General features: G+C 33.2%; 1 pseudogene; it reads left to right on the top strand.

Moving 5' to 3' along the window:
* The first annotated feature begins 13170 nt into the window (after nucleotides 1-13170).
* Nucleotides 13171-19550, top strand: LOC120207928 (annotated as a pseudogene).
* Nucleotides 19551-19585: the final 35 nt, after the last annotated feature.

The raw sequence follows: 19585 nt of genomic DNA on the forward strand, positions 1-19585 counted from the left end.
GATTATATTCACTTAATCAGTCTACAATTTTTAAGTTGATAAATGAACAAATTTGTAATAAAATAATGACTGCATATTTGCATTAAAGTGAGAAACATGTTTCAAGCTAATGAATGATAAATCAACTACAAAATAATGACTTAAATTATGACCTATAATATGCCTAAAGTTAGCTAAATGTAATGAAAAAAGGAAATGTATGTACAAAAGAAAATGTATGTGCATAACAAAAGGTAATGACTGTGCATAAGGACATTACAGACGGGATAAAGATGGTTCACAAAAGGTCATTCACAAAATAATTTTAACTCTTTGTGCAGATTCAATCCCTAGTTAAAGCATGCGATCCTTGATTTGGAAGAATATTTGATTCTTGAGTTGTATGTGCAAGGTTGGTGACATTTGATTATTGAGAGACAATCATATTTGGCATCCATCTGTGGTTGGTGAGGGATGTCTCATTACTGGTATTTTCTCTCTTTGAGAATGTCTTCTTACATGCTGATTTCCACCCACTTCTCCTCTACAAGTCCTTCGGTTGTTCCCTTGCTTACCACATTTGGTGCAACTTACATATTGTTTTCTCTTACTAAGCTTGTTGGGATTACTACATTAATCAACTTCCTTTCTCATCTTTTCAATCGATATTTCTGGTGACCTTTTTAAAGCAGGTGGCAATATTGGTTCCATGTCAATCATGTTTGTCCACTGATGAGGACCTATTTAAAAAATAATAATATAAATTATAAATTAAATTGTAAATAGAAACACAATTTGAAAATAAAAGGACCATACCTTTCATCAGATAAATTATGTTAGAGTATATAACTAACTGAATGTTCTTGTTGTAGCATTCATTAGCATAACTTTTTGGTTTTCATTATTCAATAAAAAGACATATACTGCATGGACACAAGGGATGCCAGTGAAGTTCTACTTTCTGTATGAGCATGAATGTTGACCAAGATCTACAATATGTTGATTACTGGGACTAGCTTGAACTTGATACCTAAATCCACTTGCATGTTCTGGCCAACATCTGTATACAATACAAAATATTTTTAAATCAAAGAAGTCAGAACACTTAATAAATAAAACAAAATAGTTTTTAAATACCTGCATATTTGTTCGATAGTGATGTCAATTTTTTTGAATTTTAGGACATAGACGCTCTGGAAAGTTTTCAACTTCATTCCTTTTGGTGAATATATTTTCATAGTTTTGTTAATGATCTCATCATAGTTACATAATTTAAAAAGGATCTCTAACTTTATATTACCTACAAAAGAAAAGAAAAAGTCAAATTACTTATACTAATTAAAAAACAAAAAATTGCATAAAAGACTTATCAATTTTACTTGTTGAAAGATTCACAGAGGTTATTAAGGAGTATATCACACTTATTCCTTATCGAGAAATATGATCTAGACCACTGGACTAGATCTTTCTCCTTAAGCCAATTATAGGCATCAACAGAAAAAGCCTTCAAGTGATTCATTGCATTTTCATACTCTCGTACATATGTTGCCGAGCAGCCTTCCATACAACATCTTTAAGAGTTTTGCCATTATGAATGATCTTGAAATTACCATACATGTGTCTCACACATTTCTTTGCCTTTGCATTAGGGAAGATTTCTTGGATAGCTTCTACAAGCCCTTACATTAAAAGAGTTGTTATTAGTTAACAAAATGTAATAAACAAAATGCATAATAAACCAAATAATGCAAATTAAATGGGATTACTTTTTGTTTATCAGACATAAAGAGATACTAAAAGAGTTGTGAATCTCCAAGTCATTTTTCAATATGTCCAAAAACCAAAACAAGATGCATTATTTTCACTATCCATTACAGCATATGCTATGGGGTATATGGAATCGTTTGCGTCAATACCCTGCTGACAGTAAAAAACATGAAAATATCCTTTCAAAAAGCAACCATCAAATATGATTATCCATTTACAACATGCTTTGAAACCATCTTTGCAACCTTATAGACAAACATAAATTCTCTGAAATAATTTACAATCAAGATAACAAATTGTAGTTATTCAGGATTTGTACTCATCAACTCATGCAAGTAATCATAAATCCTTCCATATTGTCCTTTGTGATTTCCTTCAATCATTTCAATTGCTTCAATCTTAGCTCTACCACAAGCTACTAGTGAGATTGTTGCCACAAATTCTTCCATGACATCCTCTTTGAGTGATCTTACAGCATAATTATGATATGTCATAAATTTTTCCATATAATATTGCCAACCAAAGAGATGTGATATTCCTATTCTTGATGACCTTAGAACAATTATGAGAGTCAACAAAGGTTTGAATTTGCCTTAGGGTTTCTTTAATTATAGTTTTATTAGGAAATATTAAACTCGTTCTAAATTTAGGGTTCAATATGTCAATATTCATATTAAACTCAAGAACCTAGGACCATCTAAGTCAGAATCACAATCACTATAAAGTTTATCAAATTTGTCAATATATGATTCTGACTCGGGATTTAGTCTCACGCATGAGGTCCAAAACCATTCATCTCTCGTTGAACCCTAATTATTATATTCTCATTCTTATGATCCCCTTCATCAAACCCTAAATCAGTATCACTACCCTTCAATTATTATACTTCTTCATCTGTTTCTTCCTCAACTTCATCATCAACTTCCTCATCAACTTCTACTTCTCCTCTATCACTATTTTCAGCAAGTTTTTCTACTAGATAAATTTGAATATATTTATTACTAGGCAAGTTGTTGATCATTTTCGGACAATCAAAATCAGTTAGCAATGGCCTAATGGAATCTTTAGTTAAAGCAACATTTGGTAGTCTCCAATACACGTGAAAAGAACCACCCAAACCTAACGTGTCTATCATATCACATACTTCAAACATAGAGAAGGTATCACGGTCAACAATATCAATATAGACAACAATTTTGGAAGTGTATTTTTCTACATGAGAAAATAAAAATTTCCCACCATAATGAATTGCAACAGTAAACTTGTCTGAATCAGGATGAACACATCATATAAAAGCCAAAAATAAAGTGAAGAAGACATAAAAGTAGTTGACATAAAAACCAACAATAAAAGCCAACATTAATGCTTTATACAATAAGACAAGCATTCCATATTCTTAAAGTATACAAACAAAATAAAACTACTAAAATATTGATATGAAAGAAGACAAACAAAAATACTAAACTATGTTTTACTTTCAACAACAAAGAAATCCACACAGTCGATTAAAGAGAATACCAAGAAATACTAAACTATGCTTTAGAATATATACTTACCATCCTCCATTACATTATCCCCTTTCTCGCGAAGCCTCTTTTCCACCATCTTCTGAAACCAATAAAATAGAAATCCTAGTCGATTAAAGAGAATACACACAGTCGATTAAAGAGAATACCAAGAACGATGAATATTTAAAGATTAATAACCCTAATATCAACCCACTTTAAACAGAGAATACCAACAATGATGAACACCCATAAATGAATATCCTAGCCGATTAAAAGAATAACACAGTCGATTAAAGAGAAAATACTTAGACGATGAAAGTTGGGGATCAAGCCTCAACAGATTAATTTAGAGAAAATAACCTCAGTGACCAAAATCCCAGATAATATACGATTTTGACCAACTTTTTTGGATTTGCGAAAATGACCAACAAAATCGCAATGCGATCTCTAATTCGCATTGCGATCTCCACTATTGAAAATTCGCGTTACGATAGTTGAAAATCGCGTTGTGATTTTTCATTTCGCGTTGCGATAGTCTACAGTTGTCGTTGCGATTTTCCAAATTCGTTGCGAAAATTCGTTGTGATAGTTAAAAAAAAAAGATTTTGTTTCTTAAGAACTTTCTCTAAAAAGATAGTATCTACGCAGACGTGTCGAAGACACGTATTACCACGACCACGACCACGACCACGACCCGACCCGACCCGACCCGAGACGGACAGCGGCGGCGGCGCGCAAGAGTCCCCCTTGTTCTCTATCACTCAACAAGAAAGTGGGAAAGCCAAGCCTTAAATACCATTCCCAATAGTGTTTCCAATACTATGTGGGATTTGAGCATTACCAACACTTGTTCCCAATACTATGTGGTATTGAGCCTTAAATAGTGATATTATTTTTGAATGTTTTGCTTAAAATTGCAATAATCGCGATTGATTGTAGATTGACTTTTAATTATGACATATTTAATCGTATAATACTAATGCAATTGGTTGCTGATTCAGTTGTTTTAAGGTGCATGATTGTTAATTTTTCCTGAATAATCACATTGTATTGGAAACAAATGTTGGTAATGCTCAATCCCACATAGTATTGGAAACACTATTGGGAATGGTATTTAAGGCTTGGCTTTCCCACTTCCTTGTTGAGTGATAGAGAACAAGGGAGACTCTCGCGCGCCGCCGTCCGTCTCGTCTCGGGTCGGGGTCGTGGTCGTGGTCGTGGTCATATGTGTCTTCGACATGTCCGCGCGGATACTATCTTTTTAGAGAAAATTCTTAAGAAACAAAATCTTTTTTTTTAACTATCACAACGAATTTTCGCAATGAATTTGGAAAATCGCAACGACAACTGTAGACTATCGCAAGGCGAAATGGAAAATCGCAACGCGAAATAGAAAAGCGCAACATGATTTTCAAGTATCGCAAAGCGATTTTCAACTATCGCAACGCGAATTTGCGATAGTGGAGATCGCAATGTGAATTAGAGATCGCATTGCGATTTTGTTGGTCATTTTTGCAAATCCAAAAAAAGTTGGTCAAAATCGTATATCATCTAGGATTTTTGGTTACTGAGGTTATTTTCTCTTTAATTTATTCTTAAAAAAATTGATTTTCCCCCATAGATTTTCCCTCTTTATGCTTTTCCCTCAACACTTCTAATTTTTTCCTCTTAAAGTATTTTACCCATGAAATGTTTCAATCTCTAAACAATGGGTTTTGTTTGATGAATAAAAAAGGGTTAGATTATGGCGCCAATTATATGATTACCATAACCGAGGTATGTTAAAACGGGTTAGGTTAATCTAATGAAGTCAAACAGTCGGTCAACTATTAACCTCTTTTTTAATCCACATATAATACACATGGAAATGACATATTTCATGTTATTATTTTGCAAAGTCATTGAGGCGTTAATGGTTTAACGACCGTTAAGGTTTCAGTGACTAAATGTTTACAGATCGATAAGTTAGGTTACCACGACTTAATTAAAAAGAACAAAATTGACCACGTGTTAACTAGTTTGAAACGAGTGACCTTAAGTTTAAAAAACGAAACAAAAGTGATCACGTGTTAAATAGTTTGAAACGAGTGACCATATGTTTAAAAAAATGAAACAAAAGTGACCAACGACGTAGTTTACCCTTAAATTAATTTTCGGTAAATTTTAATTTAAATATTATTTTATTTTATTTAAAAAATTATATAACCAATTTCCATTATAATTAAAATATTATCATAGAATATTTTAATATAAAATTATACATGAGTACTAAAAATGATATAATTAATGATAATCTCGATTACAAGTTTACAATTAATAATGTATTGACAATTACTTTTTAAATGGTGTTCGAAAAGATTGATAATTTTGGAGCTTTAAATGAGAAATAGATTCGAACGTTATTGAGGAAAATGTGGAACCAATTGTTGTACATATATAAACGTGCACGATGTGGGTAATATAGATGTTCGAACGGTTGGACTCTCTACCGATATTTTAACCCAAATTTAAATATTTCCTCACATAGAGGATATATTTTCAAAATTCAATTTTGGAATTAAAAGAATGAATATTAAAGGTTCTTTAATTCATACAATAATTTTGGAAATTGCTTGACATGGTTATTGATTCTCTTTTATTATTTAGGTAAACATTTCTATAGTTTACTATGTGAAACCCCTATAAATATCGTGTAAACATGTTAAGTTGAACATAACTTATTTCAACTCAAAAACAATTCAAAACAATTCTTTTATTTTTCTCTAGTTTTCGGTGATAGGTAAAGGAAAGAAAACAGTTCATGATCTCTATAGAAATACAATTAGATGATAATCTAATTGTTGTATTGAGAGACAAACCGAAAATAGCTTATCTCAAGCACCATAGGAGTGATTGAAAATTTTCTTAAGGAAACTGCGTTGTTGCAATCTTCAACTTGTTTCCAATTCGTTAACTTGTCATAAATTGTGTTTTATTTCTTAACTATTATTTTTATTATTTAATAAAATATTTACTTTATTTTTTCTCGAATTGTTATACTTGTAACAATCTTAAGAAGTATTATATCTTCGACCTTCCTAAAGAAAAAAATCGAAACGATTTGGATATCTTGGTGCAATCGAGATAAACAAATAAATTTGTTTTCAGGATTTATCTTATCATTCTAACGTGTTTGCTTAATCTCAAAGTGGACAAATATATTTAATAGAAATTATCGTTAAAGTAATGTTGGTTACTGTTGAGAGAATGATGCAGGCTCACGTGGATAAAGAGTGTGCTTGTGTAATGCCATGCATATGCATGCAGGTCATGCATGTCCAGGTTCTAGAAGTTAGTCTAGAAGCTAGGTTGTTATGAGTTTGTTAGTCAGTTAGTTATGGCTTGCTGTTATTTGTTTTCTTCCACTGCATGAAAGAGGAGGAGAAAATGCCATCGGCATCTTCGGCAGTGGCAACGGCTGCTAAACCGATGTCGTTCACTACCAACTTGGATCTATCCAATTCCTTTGAATTCTTGGAGAAGGTTTCGATTTCATTACAAAGTGAGAGGATTGGACGCGTGGCGGGAGGAGCTGGCGAGTTTGGTGGAAGATCCGAGGATAAATATACACTGAGGAAATAATTTTCCCGTCGTTACCGCCATTCACTGATCAGAAACCGACGGCGGTTGCTGAGAGTGATCATGAAATGGAACCGCCGGAGGCCTTGAAGGAACAAGTGAAGGATTGTTAAAATCGTGGTGCGAGATGATTCTAGAGCTTGGAAGTCGTTTATAGTTCAGAAGCTTGGTGGACCCGTGACTAAGGTCTCCAGTCGGTTGAATTTCTTGAATGAGTTCTTGCCTCAGGAACATGATCCTATTCAAGCTTGGCATGTTATCTTTGTTTTCATCCTTGCACTTTCAGCTCTAAATTTCATGTTATCTTCTTTGTTTTCATCCTTGCACTTTCAGCTCTAAATTTGAATGGTGCGCATGATGTATCGGCACCACCAGTAAAGAAAGTACTTGTTCATCCTCCTAGCGCAAGCCGAATCCAGCTCCCTGATGGCAGACACTTGACTTATCGTGCATGGGTGTTCCAGTGGACAAAGCTAGATTTTTCTCTTATTGCACCGCTATTTCTACATAGTAGTATAATTCTTTTGTGTCTTTAATTTTGTATTCATTTTGTTGCTTCTATCTCAAAGTGTCATGGAACTTGAAAGTTTCACAGCCAAGAGTCCATAAAAAAAATATGTCAAGAAACCTTGTAAAAGAGGGTGAAGAATAAATGAAGGTGAATAAGAAGAACGAAAGGAGCATCAGCACTTTCGATTCAAAGTGAATGGAAGGAAACATCGACACTTTCAATTCAAGAAGAACGAAGGAAGCACCGGCACTTTCGATTCAAGTGAATGGAAGGAAGCGTCAGCATTTTCGATTCAATTGTTCATTTTTCATCAAGAAGGTTGAGAAAGCAGGGAGAATGTTGAGAGAATGATGCAGGCTCACTGGATAAAGAGTGTGCTTGTGTAATGCCATGATATGCATGCAGCTCATACATGTCCAGGTTCTAGAAGTTAGTCTAGAAGCTAGGTTGTTATGAGTTTGTTAGTCAGTTAGGAGGTTTTCGTGTTGCTAAGGCTGTGTATAAAACAGTATTGTATACTGTGTTGAGTAGACTTCTTGTGATCGAAACAATGAATTAAAGAACTCTTTCCTTGCATCTTGAAACAAGACCTGCAATATTCCAATAGTTACTAATTTTATTTTAGAATGTTGATTCTATCCGATAACAAAATCAAAAATAAAGAGCAAATACGATTGTTTGTCTATAAATTTTCTTTCATATGTGGTTGTTACTTATAAACTTGGAGCAATTAAATAAGTAATGTGATTCTTTATATGTTATGATATTATTGGAGAATATCATTATGGTAAGATTTCACCCATAAAAATGCATGTAAGCATTACCATACAACTTTTAACCTTTTAATCTAGAATATTAAATATGACATGAATAAATAATATCTTTGATATTTATAGCTATTACTGAATGTTATAATAATTATTGATTGTGTTTTGGAAACAATAATTTTATTATCATACTAATAATTTTTTGAGAAATTTTGTAGATAAACAAATTCGAAGTTTAATCGCCATTGTATATACAAATAGAATCGAGTTATTATGATAAATCTGATTCGGGGTGCTACTAATCTTGTCATTTAACATAAGACATAACCTTAAAAAAGAGGGAGGGATAAATCGTTGGATTTATTTCGTCGTTAGAATCTTGCATTCATTCTAACTTTATAAAGAAAGCAAATCATTGAATTTATTTTCTTGAGAAACTTGAATGATTTTAACTTTGTAAGAAAATAAATCGTTAAATTTATTTTCATGAGAATCTTGAATGATTCTACTTTGTAAGAAATAATCGTTAAATTTATTTTCTTAAGAATCTTGAATGATTCTAAACTTTTTAACAAAAAATTTAACAATTTATTTTCCTATTTTGTAAAAAGAAACAAATAATGAAATTTATTTTTTAAGAATCTTGAACGATTCTATACTATAAAGGGAAATAAATCATTGAATTTATTTTTCTGGAAATCTTATATGATTATGTTTTGTAAAAGGAAATAAATTGTTGAATTTTTATTATTTTGGAAATTAAGTACAATTGTACTTTAAAAAAGGAAATAAATCGTTAAATTTATTTCTTTAAGATCAATACGATTTTATTTGTAAGAAATAAATAAATCGTTAAATTTATTCTCTATAAAGTAGAAGTTGAAAACTAACTTAATAAAAATAAGATGAAGAAATGATTATGGTGGTAAAAAAATTGAACCATTTGGTTAATCTTGTGCACAACATGATATTAATCATGAAGTATACTATCCTAAATTAAATGTAGTAAAACTAAAGATTAAAATCTTAAAAGTAAATTATAAAACCAATTCTAAACAGTTTTGGGTTATCACATAACATATGAGGAAAGTTGTTTTCAGCTATTACCTTTTAAATAAGATTCTCCAAAAAAGAAAAATGACAATATATCATATGAGTTATGTAAATGTAAAATATTTATACAATTCATTAAAATGTGGATTGTCTTGTAAAGATAATGATCTCATTATTGAAGGAAACGAAAATAGGCCCAAAATAATGGATTGTATTTTCATTGACTATGTAGATTATATAAAGACATGTCAATATCTGTGTATGAATTAAAGAACCCTAAGATTTAAGAACACTATACTAGAATAAAAAAATGCTTATGTAACACCCTATCCCGTATACGTCCCAATATACTATGAGGTTTCTTAGCCTAAGTTTGTTCTTATGAGGTAAACAATGATCAAATTGTTATAGGCTAAGCAAAGCTTTTAATTGCCATTATGCTTCGATGGGTCGAGCAACATAAGTTACCTATGTGAGAGTGAAGGGAGACCGCATTAAACAAACTATTGGACATAGTTCTTTCAAACTCTTGCAAAACCAAGCGATGTTCACGTTTATATGGACATAGCCATGATAGCTAAGATTCTTGTTAGATGGGTAGTTGTGTGAAGTATATCATCGTTTACAAACAAACATAATAGTTCAAGGATATCAAATCTACTAGTCAGCCGGTAAAGTAAATATGCTATCACAAGGGAAGGTTCAATGGCACTTCATCCTATGCAATTATCAATCGTAGAGTTTATCACCACATTGAGTCAAAATGTTTTTTTTATGAAATTATCAATTTCATTCATGCAAGGGATTGTTGGAAAAAATTAGATAATTTTGGAGCTTGAATGAGAAATTGATCCAAACGTTGTTGAGGAAAAGTGAAAACCAGTTGTTGGTTCGTACATGTGCAGACGTGCACGATGCGAGTACCATGGATTCTTGAATCGGTCGGGCTCTCTATGGGCTTGTGGATATTTTAACCCAAATTTAAAATTTTTCTTAAATAGAACATATATTTTCAAAATTCAGTTTTAAAATTAAAAGGATAAATATTAAAAGGTTCATTTTAATTCACACAGTAAAGGTTTTAATACTTTTCCTTTTAATTCACAGTAATTTTGGAAATTGCTTGTTATGGTTATTGATTCTCTATTATTAATTACTTCATAGATAATTTTTTTTAATAGTTTACTATGTGGAACCCCTATAAATATGTGTAAACATGTTAGATAAAACACAACTTATTACAACTCAAAACAATTCAAACGAATTTTTTTTCTTATTCTCTAGTTTTTTTGGTGTTAGATGAAGGCAAGAAAATAGTTTGTGATTACTGCATAAGTACAACGGTAGCTGATCATCTAGTTGTTGTATTCTGGGAGACAGACAACCAGTGATCTCAAGCACCATAGGAGTGATCGGAATATATCTTAAGGAAACTGCGTAATTGTCGACCTCAACTTGTTTCCAATCCGTTAATCTGTCAGAAATTATGTTTTATTTCTTAACTTTTCTTTCTTATTATTTAATAAAAGATATTATTTTATTTTATTTTTTCCATCTCGAATTGTTATACTTCTAAGTTCTAACAAATTATAACCGAATAGTTATACTAATTATATGATTTATTATGGATGACGTAATATTTTCAATTTCAACTTAAAATATTATTTTAAACTACTCAAATGAGTTGCCCTCTTAATATTTTCTTAATTACAATCAGTTTATTCGTTTTTTATACCACACTCGATGGATGGTGTAAAGTAAAATTATTTTTTAATATAAAACTTAAAATGTATTATAAATTTTATAAAATGTAAATGTTTTCACTTTAAATTCTTTAAATATGTTATGGTTATAAGTTTAATCTTATAAATAGTAATTTTATAAAACTCATATCACATAGGTAATAAATTTAAATAAAATTCACGTGTATGGTAAAGCTCGAACACAAATATTTAGGGTTTCAAGAAATTGTTGTTTGGGTCACGGTTTCGTGGAATAATTTTGTGTGATCTGAATAAATGAGATTATAGAATTAGAGAAGAAAACATGTGACGAAGTGAGCATGATGAAAGGACAAATCATCCCTCTTGGGCAAGGATGGAAACGTGCATGAAAAATGGAGGTTCGGTTCTTGCAATGAAATCTTTCGTTTTAAGGTATAAAATAAATTGGCTTTTCTGTGTATTGATGGTAATGGATCGGTTCGGTTGGCTGTGGTTCGAAACATGACAGCCACATGATTCTTACATAAATCGGTCTGTTTTATGGTTCATTTTCATCAAAGAAATTATGTTTATGCTCGAATCGGTTATGGTACAGGTTGTTGCTGCTTTCATTGTTTTAGAACATAACAAGTGTATTAAATTAATATTTAATTAATCAAGATTTTAAATATTATTGAATTATTTCATTAGAATTAAACTGATAATAATATAAATAAAGCAAACGTACAGACATACTAAATTCATTTTTTAATAACTTGAAGTAATTGCATGGTCGTTATGTTATAAAGTCATATTTATTTTTATTTTTATTGTTATTAAACTTTTAAATTTTTATTGTTAGTTCACTCGACTGTATAATTTTTTAATTAAATTTATGCAAATTTTTATATTTTTCAAGTACATATTTTTACATCTCTTTTATTCACCGTTGCCATATTATAGTAACATTTATGCAAAAAGTTTCAAAAGGTAACATTTGAGCAATCTAAACGAACACATATAGAATATTTAGTAATAATATAGAAAAAATATAATTAAGTGACTCAAATAAAAATGCTAAGAGTTGAGTAGTTTTGAACATAAAAGTTGAGTGGTTAAACATGTAGTTAGTTTATTTATTATTTTATTTTACTTATAATATAATTGTTATATTCAGATTTAATTATTCTATTGTATAAATATTTTTTATTTTTAATACTATTTGATTTGATAATTTATTGTTCATAAATAATTTTTTTAATTGCATGTCAATATATCTAATTATATTTATAATGCGTTGATTCAATGTTAATATAAAGGAATTAGCTTATATATACGAAGAAACATTTAATTATAAAAAAATATTAAATTAATGTTTTAATAAATAAAGTGATAAAAAATATTGAAAAGGAGTAATCAAATTAAATCAAATGAAATAGGAGTAATCAAATTAAATCAAATGAAATACTAACAAAAATCCTTCCGTTTAAATCAAATCATAATCTTTTTAATTAACGGGCCCAATTGCCAAGACCCAACGATATAATCCCAGGGATTAAACGGCTCCGCCGAACCGAGCCCAAGAAGGTCTCCGTTAACATGGCCGTAACAGCGAAAAACAACCCTTTGCAAAAGGGAATCTTCGTCACGCGAGGCGTTGAACAATTTTGGCGGCAAATGTCAACCCAACATTATGACGTGCCAAATTATAATTGGCTGCCCATGCATGTCATTCCCATGTGCATGTTATCTTGATGTAATGTTGGTTAATTTTCCCGCGCTAAAGAGAGAAAGATCCTTCCTTGATTAGGGTTTCCATAAAAGAGGCCCCAAAATTGGAGAGATATATTACATCAAAGGGGAAAACAGGTAGAATTTCAGGGTTCTTCGGCCTTTCTTAACCAAGAAATATATATTTTTTGCTTTCTCCTTTTTTTAATTGTTCTCGATCCTTTAAAAGTTGATGTGTGTTTTTAGGAGTATTTGAACTCGGATTTTCTTCTACACTGGATCCGTAGATCCTAATCGAATTTCAAGCCCAAAATTTGTAAGTTTCATTTCATTCTTGAATGGTACTTCGAAATTTCGGAAGCATAAAAAACTTGATTTTTCTTCTGAATTTTACTTTTTTGTTATAATAGCCAAAGTTTTCTTATATTCTTTTTCTGGTTATGAGTTTATTGATAAAACTTTTAAGGAATCGGATCTTTAATTATAAAAAAATTGTTATTTTGAAATCACTGCTAGGGTTATTTCAAAGAAACATGGGAGACATGAAGCCTTCAGTTTCAACTGCCAACAGCGTGGAGGCGGTGCTATTGAAGCTAGATTCCACTGATTTGTGCAAGGTAGTAATATGAGTTCAAAATTGCTCCTTTTGGCAGTGATGTGTAGTTTAATGATATATTTCCATGATTTGCAGATGGGTTATCTTTGGGTGAGAAACTTGCTCAGAAGCTATGAAGCTATTCAAACAAACCAAACATCTGGTTCCATCTAATGTTTCGGCAGTTGGGATGACGGTAGATATTTTGAACTTTTTATGAATTACTAAAGGCAATTCATTTTGGATGAAATAAGCTTACTTGTATTATTTGTGGATTTAGCTTGAAAAGCAGAGAGGTTTGGTTTTCGTTGTCTTATATTTGCTGAAGCGGCTAAGTGAAAAGAGTGGGGGAAATGCAGAAAGAATCTGATGTAAATGTTTTACTTCTGCCAGATATTAAGAGCTTCAAAGCTGAGTATGATGCTATTAATTTGTATGCTTATGAGTACTTTTGTGATCAGTGTCTGTTTGATCAGTGTCTGTTTAACGGTACAAGCTTTTTTTGTTTTGCAGTATTGTGGATTCTTTAAAGAGTTGCCGCAACTTATGGCAAAAGCTGCTCCTGTTTTGATAAACATTTACGGTGAAGATTGGGAGAGTAGACTTCAGGTAGTGACAGAATATAGATTTATGGTTAAATTTGTTATCCTTTTCCCTAAATAGTGAATTTGTGGTAATGTGACATCTATTTTACTAACTACTTATGTCACATTAATCAATTAGGCAAAGGAGATGCAGGCTGATTTTGTGCACTTGAGCCTTATATGCAAGTAGGTGCGCTTTCTTTTATATCATGTTCTAGATTAGAGTATGCTTGTGTGTAGCTTTGTGATGGCTCTAATGCTTCCTTCTTTTTCTTAATATAACAATGATGTGCTAAAGTTGATGGCTTACTCTTTAAATGTATTTCAGCCATCAGTTATGTTCTGTAAGTGTGTAGATTCACAATGTGCTTCCTTATATTGCCTTGATCCTGTCTGAAATTGACAAGGCAGGAACATATTTTGGTGTTTTCCCCACACAGGGAGGTTGTGCACTATACAAGATGGAATATCGAAGATGTTTGCAACTTAAAATTATATAAATATGCATGCAGACACTCATACCACAGACGTATAACCTAATTATACGAATCACTGGTCATGCAGCTTATTTATGGCATGGTTTGATTGCAATTTCGTCAGATAAATAATGGGGTGAAATTTAAGATAATGATATGAAGGCGAAATTGCCTGATAATGTGATGGAAAAAAAATTAGCATCTAGGGAGTGGGTGGGATTATTTTCTCAAGTAGTGTGATTGCTAGAATGTACATCGGAAGACGCCTGGATGACACTATGTCTTTCCCTAACTGCATGCATGTCCGAAAGCTTCCTGCATGACCATCTTACTCTGCGTCCCTCGAGTTATGCAGAAGATGCCCCGCAGTCCATGCGTCTTCTTGAAGACACTCTGGCTCTGCTCCATGCGTCTTCCCCATGTTACTGTTTAAAAAACTCTACTTGAGAGAATAATTCTGAAGATGCAATTTTTTCCCACCTCATTATCGGGGCGAAATTGCTTGATATGAATGACATTCTCATTTAGGCAGATTGCAGATTTATATGTCAGTAATATATACATGGAATCTGTACAGTGTGTATGATGTATTTTTCTGTGAGCTTCCGTGTCCTCAAAACCTAAGTTTTTTTGTTTGTAAAGTAATTAATGTGTGCATCTGTTATTATTGATACAAAGGTCATACAAGCGTGCATTTTGGGAACTCTTCTTGTCTAGTGATGCAAATATTCAGCAAAATGCTATGGTGCTCCGGATTACTTATCTCAGGCCACGATTTGGGTGGTTACTGTTTTTGGCACTCCGTGTTCATGCGTTCAGTCGTTTTAAAGATCTAGTGACTTGCGCAAATGGTTTTTCTGTACTGGTTAGTTACTCATTTCTGTGGCTTTCTTGATTGTAGGAAGGCAGACCTGGTTTTCCAATGGAATAACATGCCATTTTTCTTTTAATGGAATGGTTGTTCTGAATGTAGCACGGAAAGTTTGTTAGTGGATTGTCCAAGTGTTGGACGCATGTCTGACGAGTTCAAATGCATACCAGACAGAATGCTTTTATTGCCATAACTATTGTATCATGTCCTAACTTAGAAATTTTTGTATCACTGCATCTATATCATGCTGTACTTATATTGCATTTCTGTGTCCATGTTTCCTAGGAATAGATAGAATCAATCTAACTTTTAACTATTAAACAGACAGAATGCAAATGTTGAAAACTACATTTACTATAGCACGTAACGAATATGAGGTTAATGTTTCCTTTATTATATTGTGATTCTTACAGGCTATTCTGATTATACATGTTCCTATTCGCTTCAGAAACTTCAAGATCAATGACTCTACACGCTTTGGTAATTATCTGCTCTTTTGTGCAGTAAAAGTTTAGATCTATGCATCTTATTGATAAAGAGAACACATTTTTTATTCTCACTGGTGTTTAGCACTTATCCTTTTACTGTTTCTATTCCTTTCCTGGTGGGGATAAAGTTGTCATTCCCTATTGTGATTTCTTTGTCATTTGATCTTTTAGTTAAGAAAGCTGACAAAGGTGTCGACTTGCTTGCATCACTTTGCAACATGTATGATGCTTCAGAAGATGATTTTGAGGGACGACAATGAAGATGGCCAATAAACTAATAGTAGATATATTGAAAAAAAAGCCATGTCCAGCGTCTGATTGCAAAACTGAAACAATGGAAAATATTAATATAGGTTTGTTACAAAAGTCATGGATGTAATTTGGGCAGCATGCTTTTATTTGGTTTGCTTCTTTATCTCTTCTTTGCTGCAGATGGCTTGATCTATTTTGAAGGTTTACTGGGGAACAATCTTTTTCATCCAATTTGAGTATTTGAAAAGGATTATGATGATGCAATTTGTAATCGCGGTGATTGGATGAGGCTGTTCATAAGCGACCAAGGTAGTTTACTTGGTTTTGGGAGCTTGTCAGGAGGGGATGATAATATCATTGGCATCAAGGTGTGTTCTCATATCTCCTTTGTGAGTTTTTATGCCTAATGGAGCGGTCACTTTATCTAACATTTTATTTGTTTTGCGTAGAGAAAATTTGATTCAATGGCTTCACCATCAAAGACAATCTCAAGCCCACTGTCTCCTCCTTGTTATCGTGCATCTCGTGCAAATGTTGTCCTTGGCCAACTAACGGAAAGATGGCAGCTACCTGTCAGCAGTGCAATGACAACTGCCAAATGGCTTCGTACTTTTGTTTGTTCACTTCCTTCAAGACCCTCAGCAGAGTTGCAGCGTTTTTTTCAGCATGTGACAAGGATGTTACTAATGATGTATACGGAGAGGGCTCATATAATATTGGAGGCAATATTTCCCAGTAATCATGAAGTTAGTGTAACCGGAAGCCTTCAAAGTGCAAACCTGATGGATAATATATGGATGGAACAACGAAGGCTGGAAGCACTCAAGTTATACTATAGGGTTCTGGAAGCTATGTGTACGGCAGAGGTCCAAATATTACATGCACCTAATTTGACTCGTTGTTACTATGAGAGGTTTCACAGATGTATGCTTGCTTGTTCTGCTGAACTAGTGCTAGCTACACATAAGACTGCCACCATGTGTTTCCTACAGTTCTAGATAGAACTGGTATTACAAGCCTTTGATAAGCAAGGTGATAGAGAGTTTCATTAGACATGAAGAACTCTACAAGAGAAACTGAGGCGGCATCTAATTCACTGGAGGAGAGGCTTTGGAGAGCATGGTGTGGGATAAAGGCTCCTCACTGTACAATACTTTGATAGTTGCCAGGCTGCTCTATCTGCTGAAATAATCGTCTTGGCTTATTGGCACAACCGATGCCATCTTTGGATGCAATTGCAATGCAAATCAACTTTCCGAGGTGTTACAACATGCCTTCTTTGCAGAAGCAAGAACATTGCCAAGTAGTTTTGGCAGCTCAATCTTAGGTATGAATCGTTAGTAGCTACTAGCTTTTAGTTTTACCAGTTGTTATATTCAGATATGGAAAACTTTTCAACTGGTATGCTGAATTTCTTGCTTACTGTAGTCGATTGTGTTAGTAGGATTTGATTACAGTTATTCTTTCTTGCAAGTGTAAATTTGATTCTATCCTGAACAGTCATGTTTTGTTGCTTTTCAGTCAAAATGTGGATGTCAGGTCTCCGAAGAGATTATGCACAGACTACAGGAGTGTATTGGTTGAACGGAATTCGTTTACATCACCAGTGAAAAGTCGTCTATTAGGCCTTCGGAAGGTTCATTTGCAATCTGCGTTTGCCAGGTATGTTGTTTGGTGCAAGTTTAAAGGGAAGTAGAAAACCTAAACTATTTGCACTTGCTTACGTAATTTTATTTTTGGGTTCTTGTTTGTAGCCCAGCACGGCCTAACCCAGGTGGTGGAGGAGAAACATGTGCTGAAACGGGAATAAATATATTTTTTAGCAAGGTATCAAAAAATAGATAAATTAGGCTTTCAAGTTCCATCTATTTGCTTAAATTATGCATAACTGTGGTGTGCTTTATGGTTGCTTATACTGTCGCAAAAAGTATGGCAATTAGTACTCATTTTAAATGTAATTATCCCTTGTTACAAGTTCTTTAGTGGAAATTGCCAGTGTGCACCGACTTTTATCATCGATTTAGATTCGGTTGTTATCATTCTGCTGTCACTAACATGCTGCTTCCTTTTGCACTGCCCAGATTAATAAGTTGGCTGCTGTCAGGATTAATGGTATGATTGAAAAGCTACAACTATCGCAAGAGATTAGGGAGAAAGTATATGATCTTTTTCAACAAATACTTAGCCAATGGACATCTCTGTTCTTTAATCGTCACATTGACCAGATCATCCTTTGTTGTTTCTATGCAGTAGCCAAGGTTCGTTCTTATGAGAACTTTTAGATGCTGTTAACTTTATCTGCAGTTTTTAACCTTAAACCCTGAATGACTGGCCTGCAGATTTCTCAGTTGGAGCTTTCTTTTAAAGAAATTATTGGCAACTATAAGAAGCAACCACAATGTAAGCCCGAAGTTTACAGCAGTGTATTTGTTGACAGATCATCAATGCAACAGAACGGGGTATAATGTCTTACCTCTATTTTTTGCGCTGCTTGCTTTTTGAGTGTTCTTTCTTACCATTTAATTATCTAAACAGAGAGCTGGGCAGGATCATGTTAGTATTATCGTATTTTACAATAAAAAATTCATTCCTACGGTAAAACATTTGGTTGAAGAACTTGGTCCTGCCAGAACGACTCAGGTCCCTGAAACCAACAGTAATGATGGTAAACCTTTCGATTTTTTTCCATTAAGAGAAGAGGGTATAATTATATACTGTCCTTGTAGCTTATGCAAGCCGTTCTAATTTGCTTATTCTCTCTTCATTGACTGGTTAGGTCCATGCCTGGATCACCTAAAGTCACTTCTTTTCCAAGTCTCCCTGATATGTCGCCAATGAAAGTATCTGCAAAGCACAACGTATATGTGTCTCCACTGCGAGCATCCAAGGTTCTTATTTTATTTTTTTTACCATTGGGTTGACGTAAGTGATCAAATTTTGATTTACTAGAAACCTAGTCTGGTAAATTTAAGATTTGACCATCTTCTCTAGACAAAATGGAAGAGGTGTATTTGACAACTACTACAACTCGACTGTTTCTTTGAAAATGCAAGCACTCTTGAAAGGGGCCAATACTAAAGGGGAAAAAGAAGAAAGACCCTTTAGTTTTCCAAAGATTTAGGTAAAAAATTTGAACCCTGTTTCTTATTTTGTTTTCATATGCAGATGGATGCTCTAATCTCGCATAGCTCGAGAAGCTATTATGCTTGTGTTGGAGAGTACCCGTGCCTTTCAGAGCCCGTCGAAAGACCTAACCTCCATCAACAATCACTTGAATGGGTATGTTTTCTTCACTTTTAGGTTACCAATTCTTTTCGTGATGTACTAAACTAATGATGCCAGCATTGGGTTCAATGCTTGTAGTACTCGGAGGACCAGAGTGGCACTCAACTTCGATGATGTTGAGGTTGGGTTGGTTAGTGATTCCATAGTTGCAAATAGTCTTTACCTTGAGAACGGGAGCCATGCATCATCCGGTGCAGCTTTAAAATCCGAGCAAACGGAATATTAGTGCCATCACATGACATGCATTCCTTGTAAATTCTGCCGCTCATTGCCCTATTAAATCTTATTATGTATACTGCCAGATTTAAGCTTTATAATATTACACGGGCTATTGTAGAATAACCCCCCTCCTCCCCTACGAGCTTAAGGATGTTAGATTCGTTACTTTTAAAGCTCA

The sequence above is a fragment of the Hibiscus syriacus genome, unplaced genomic scaffold, assembly GCF_006381635.1.
Source record: "Hibiscus syriacus cultivar Baekdansim isolate YM2019G1 unplaced genomic scaffold, ASM638163v2 tig00015498_pilon, whole genome shotgun sequence".
NCBI classification, from domain to species: Eukaryota; Viridiplantae; Streptophyta; class Magnoliopsida; order Malvales; family Malvaceae; genus Hibiscus; species Hibiscus syriacus.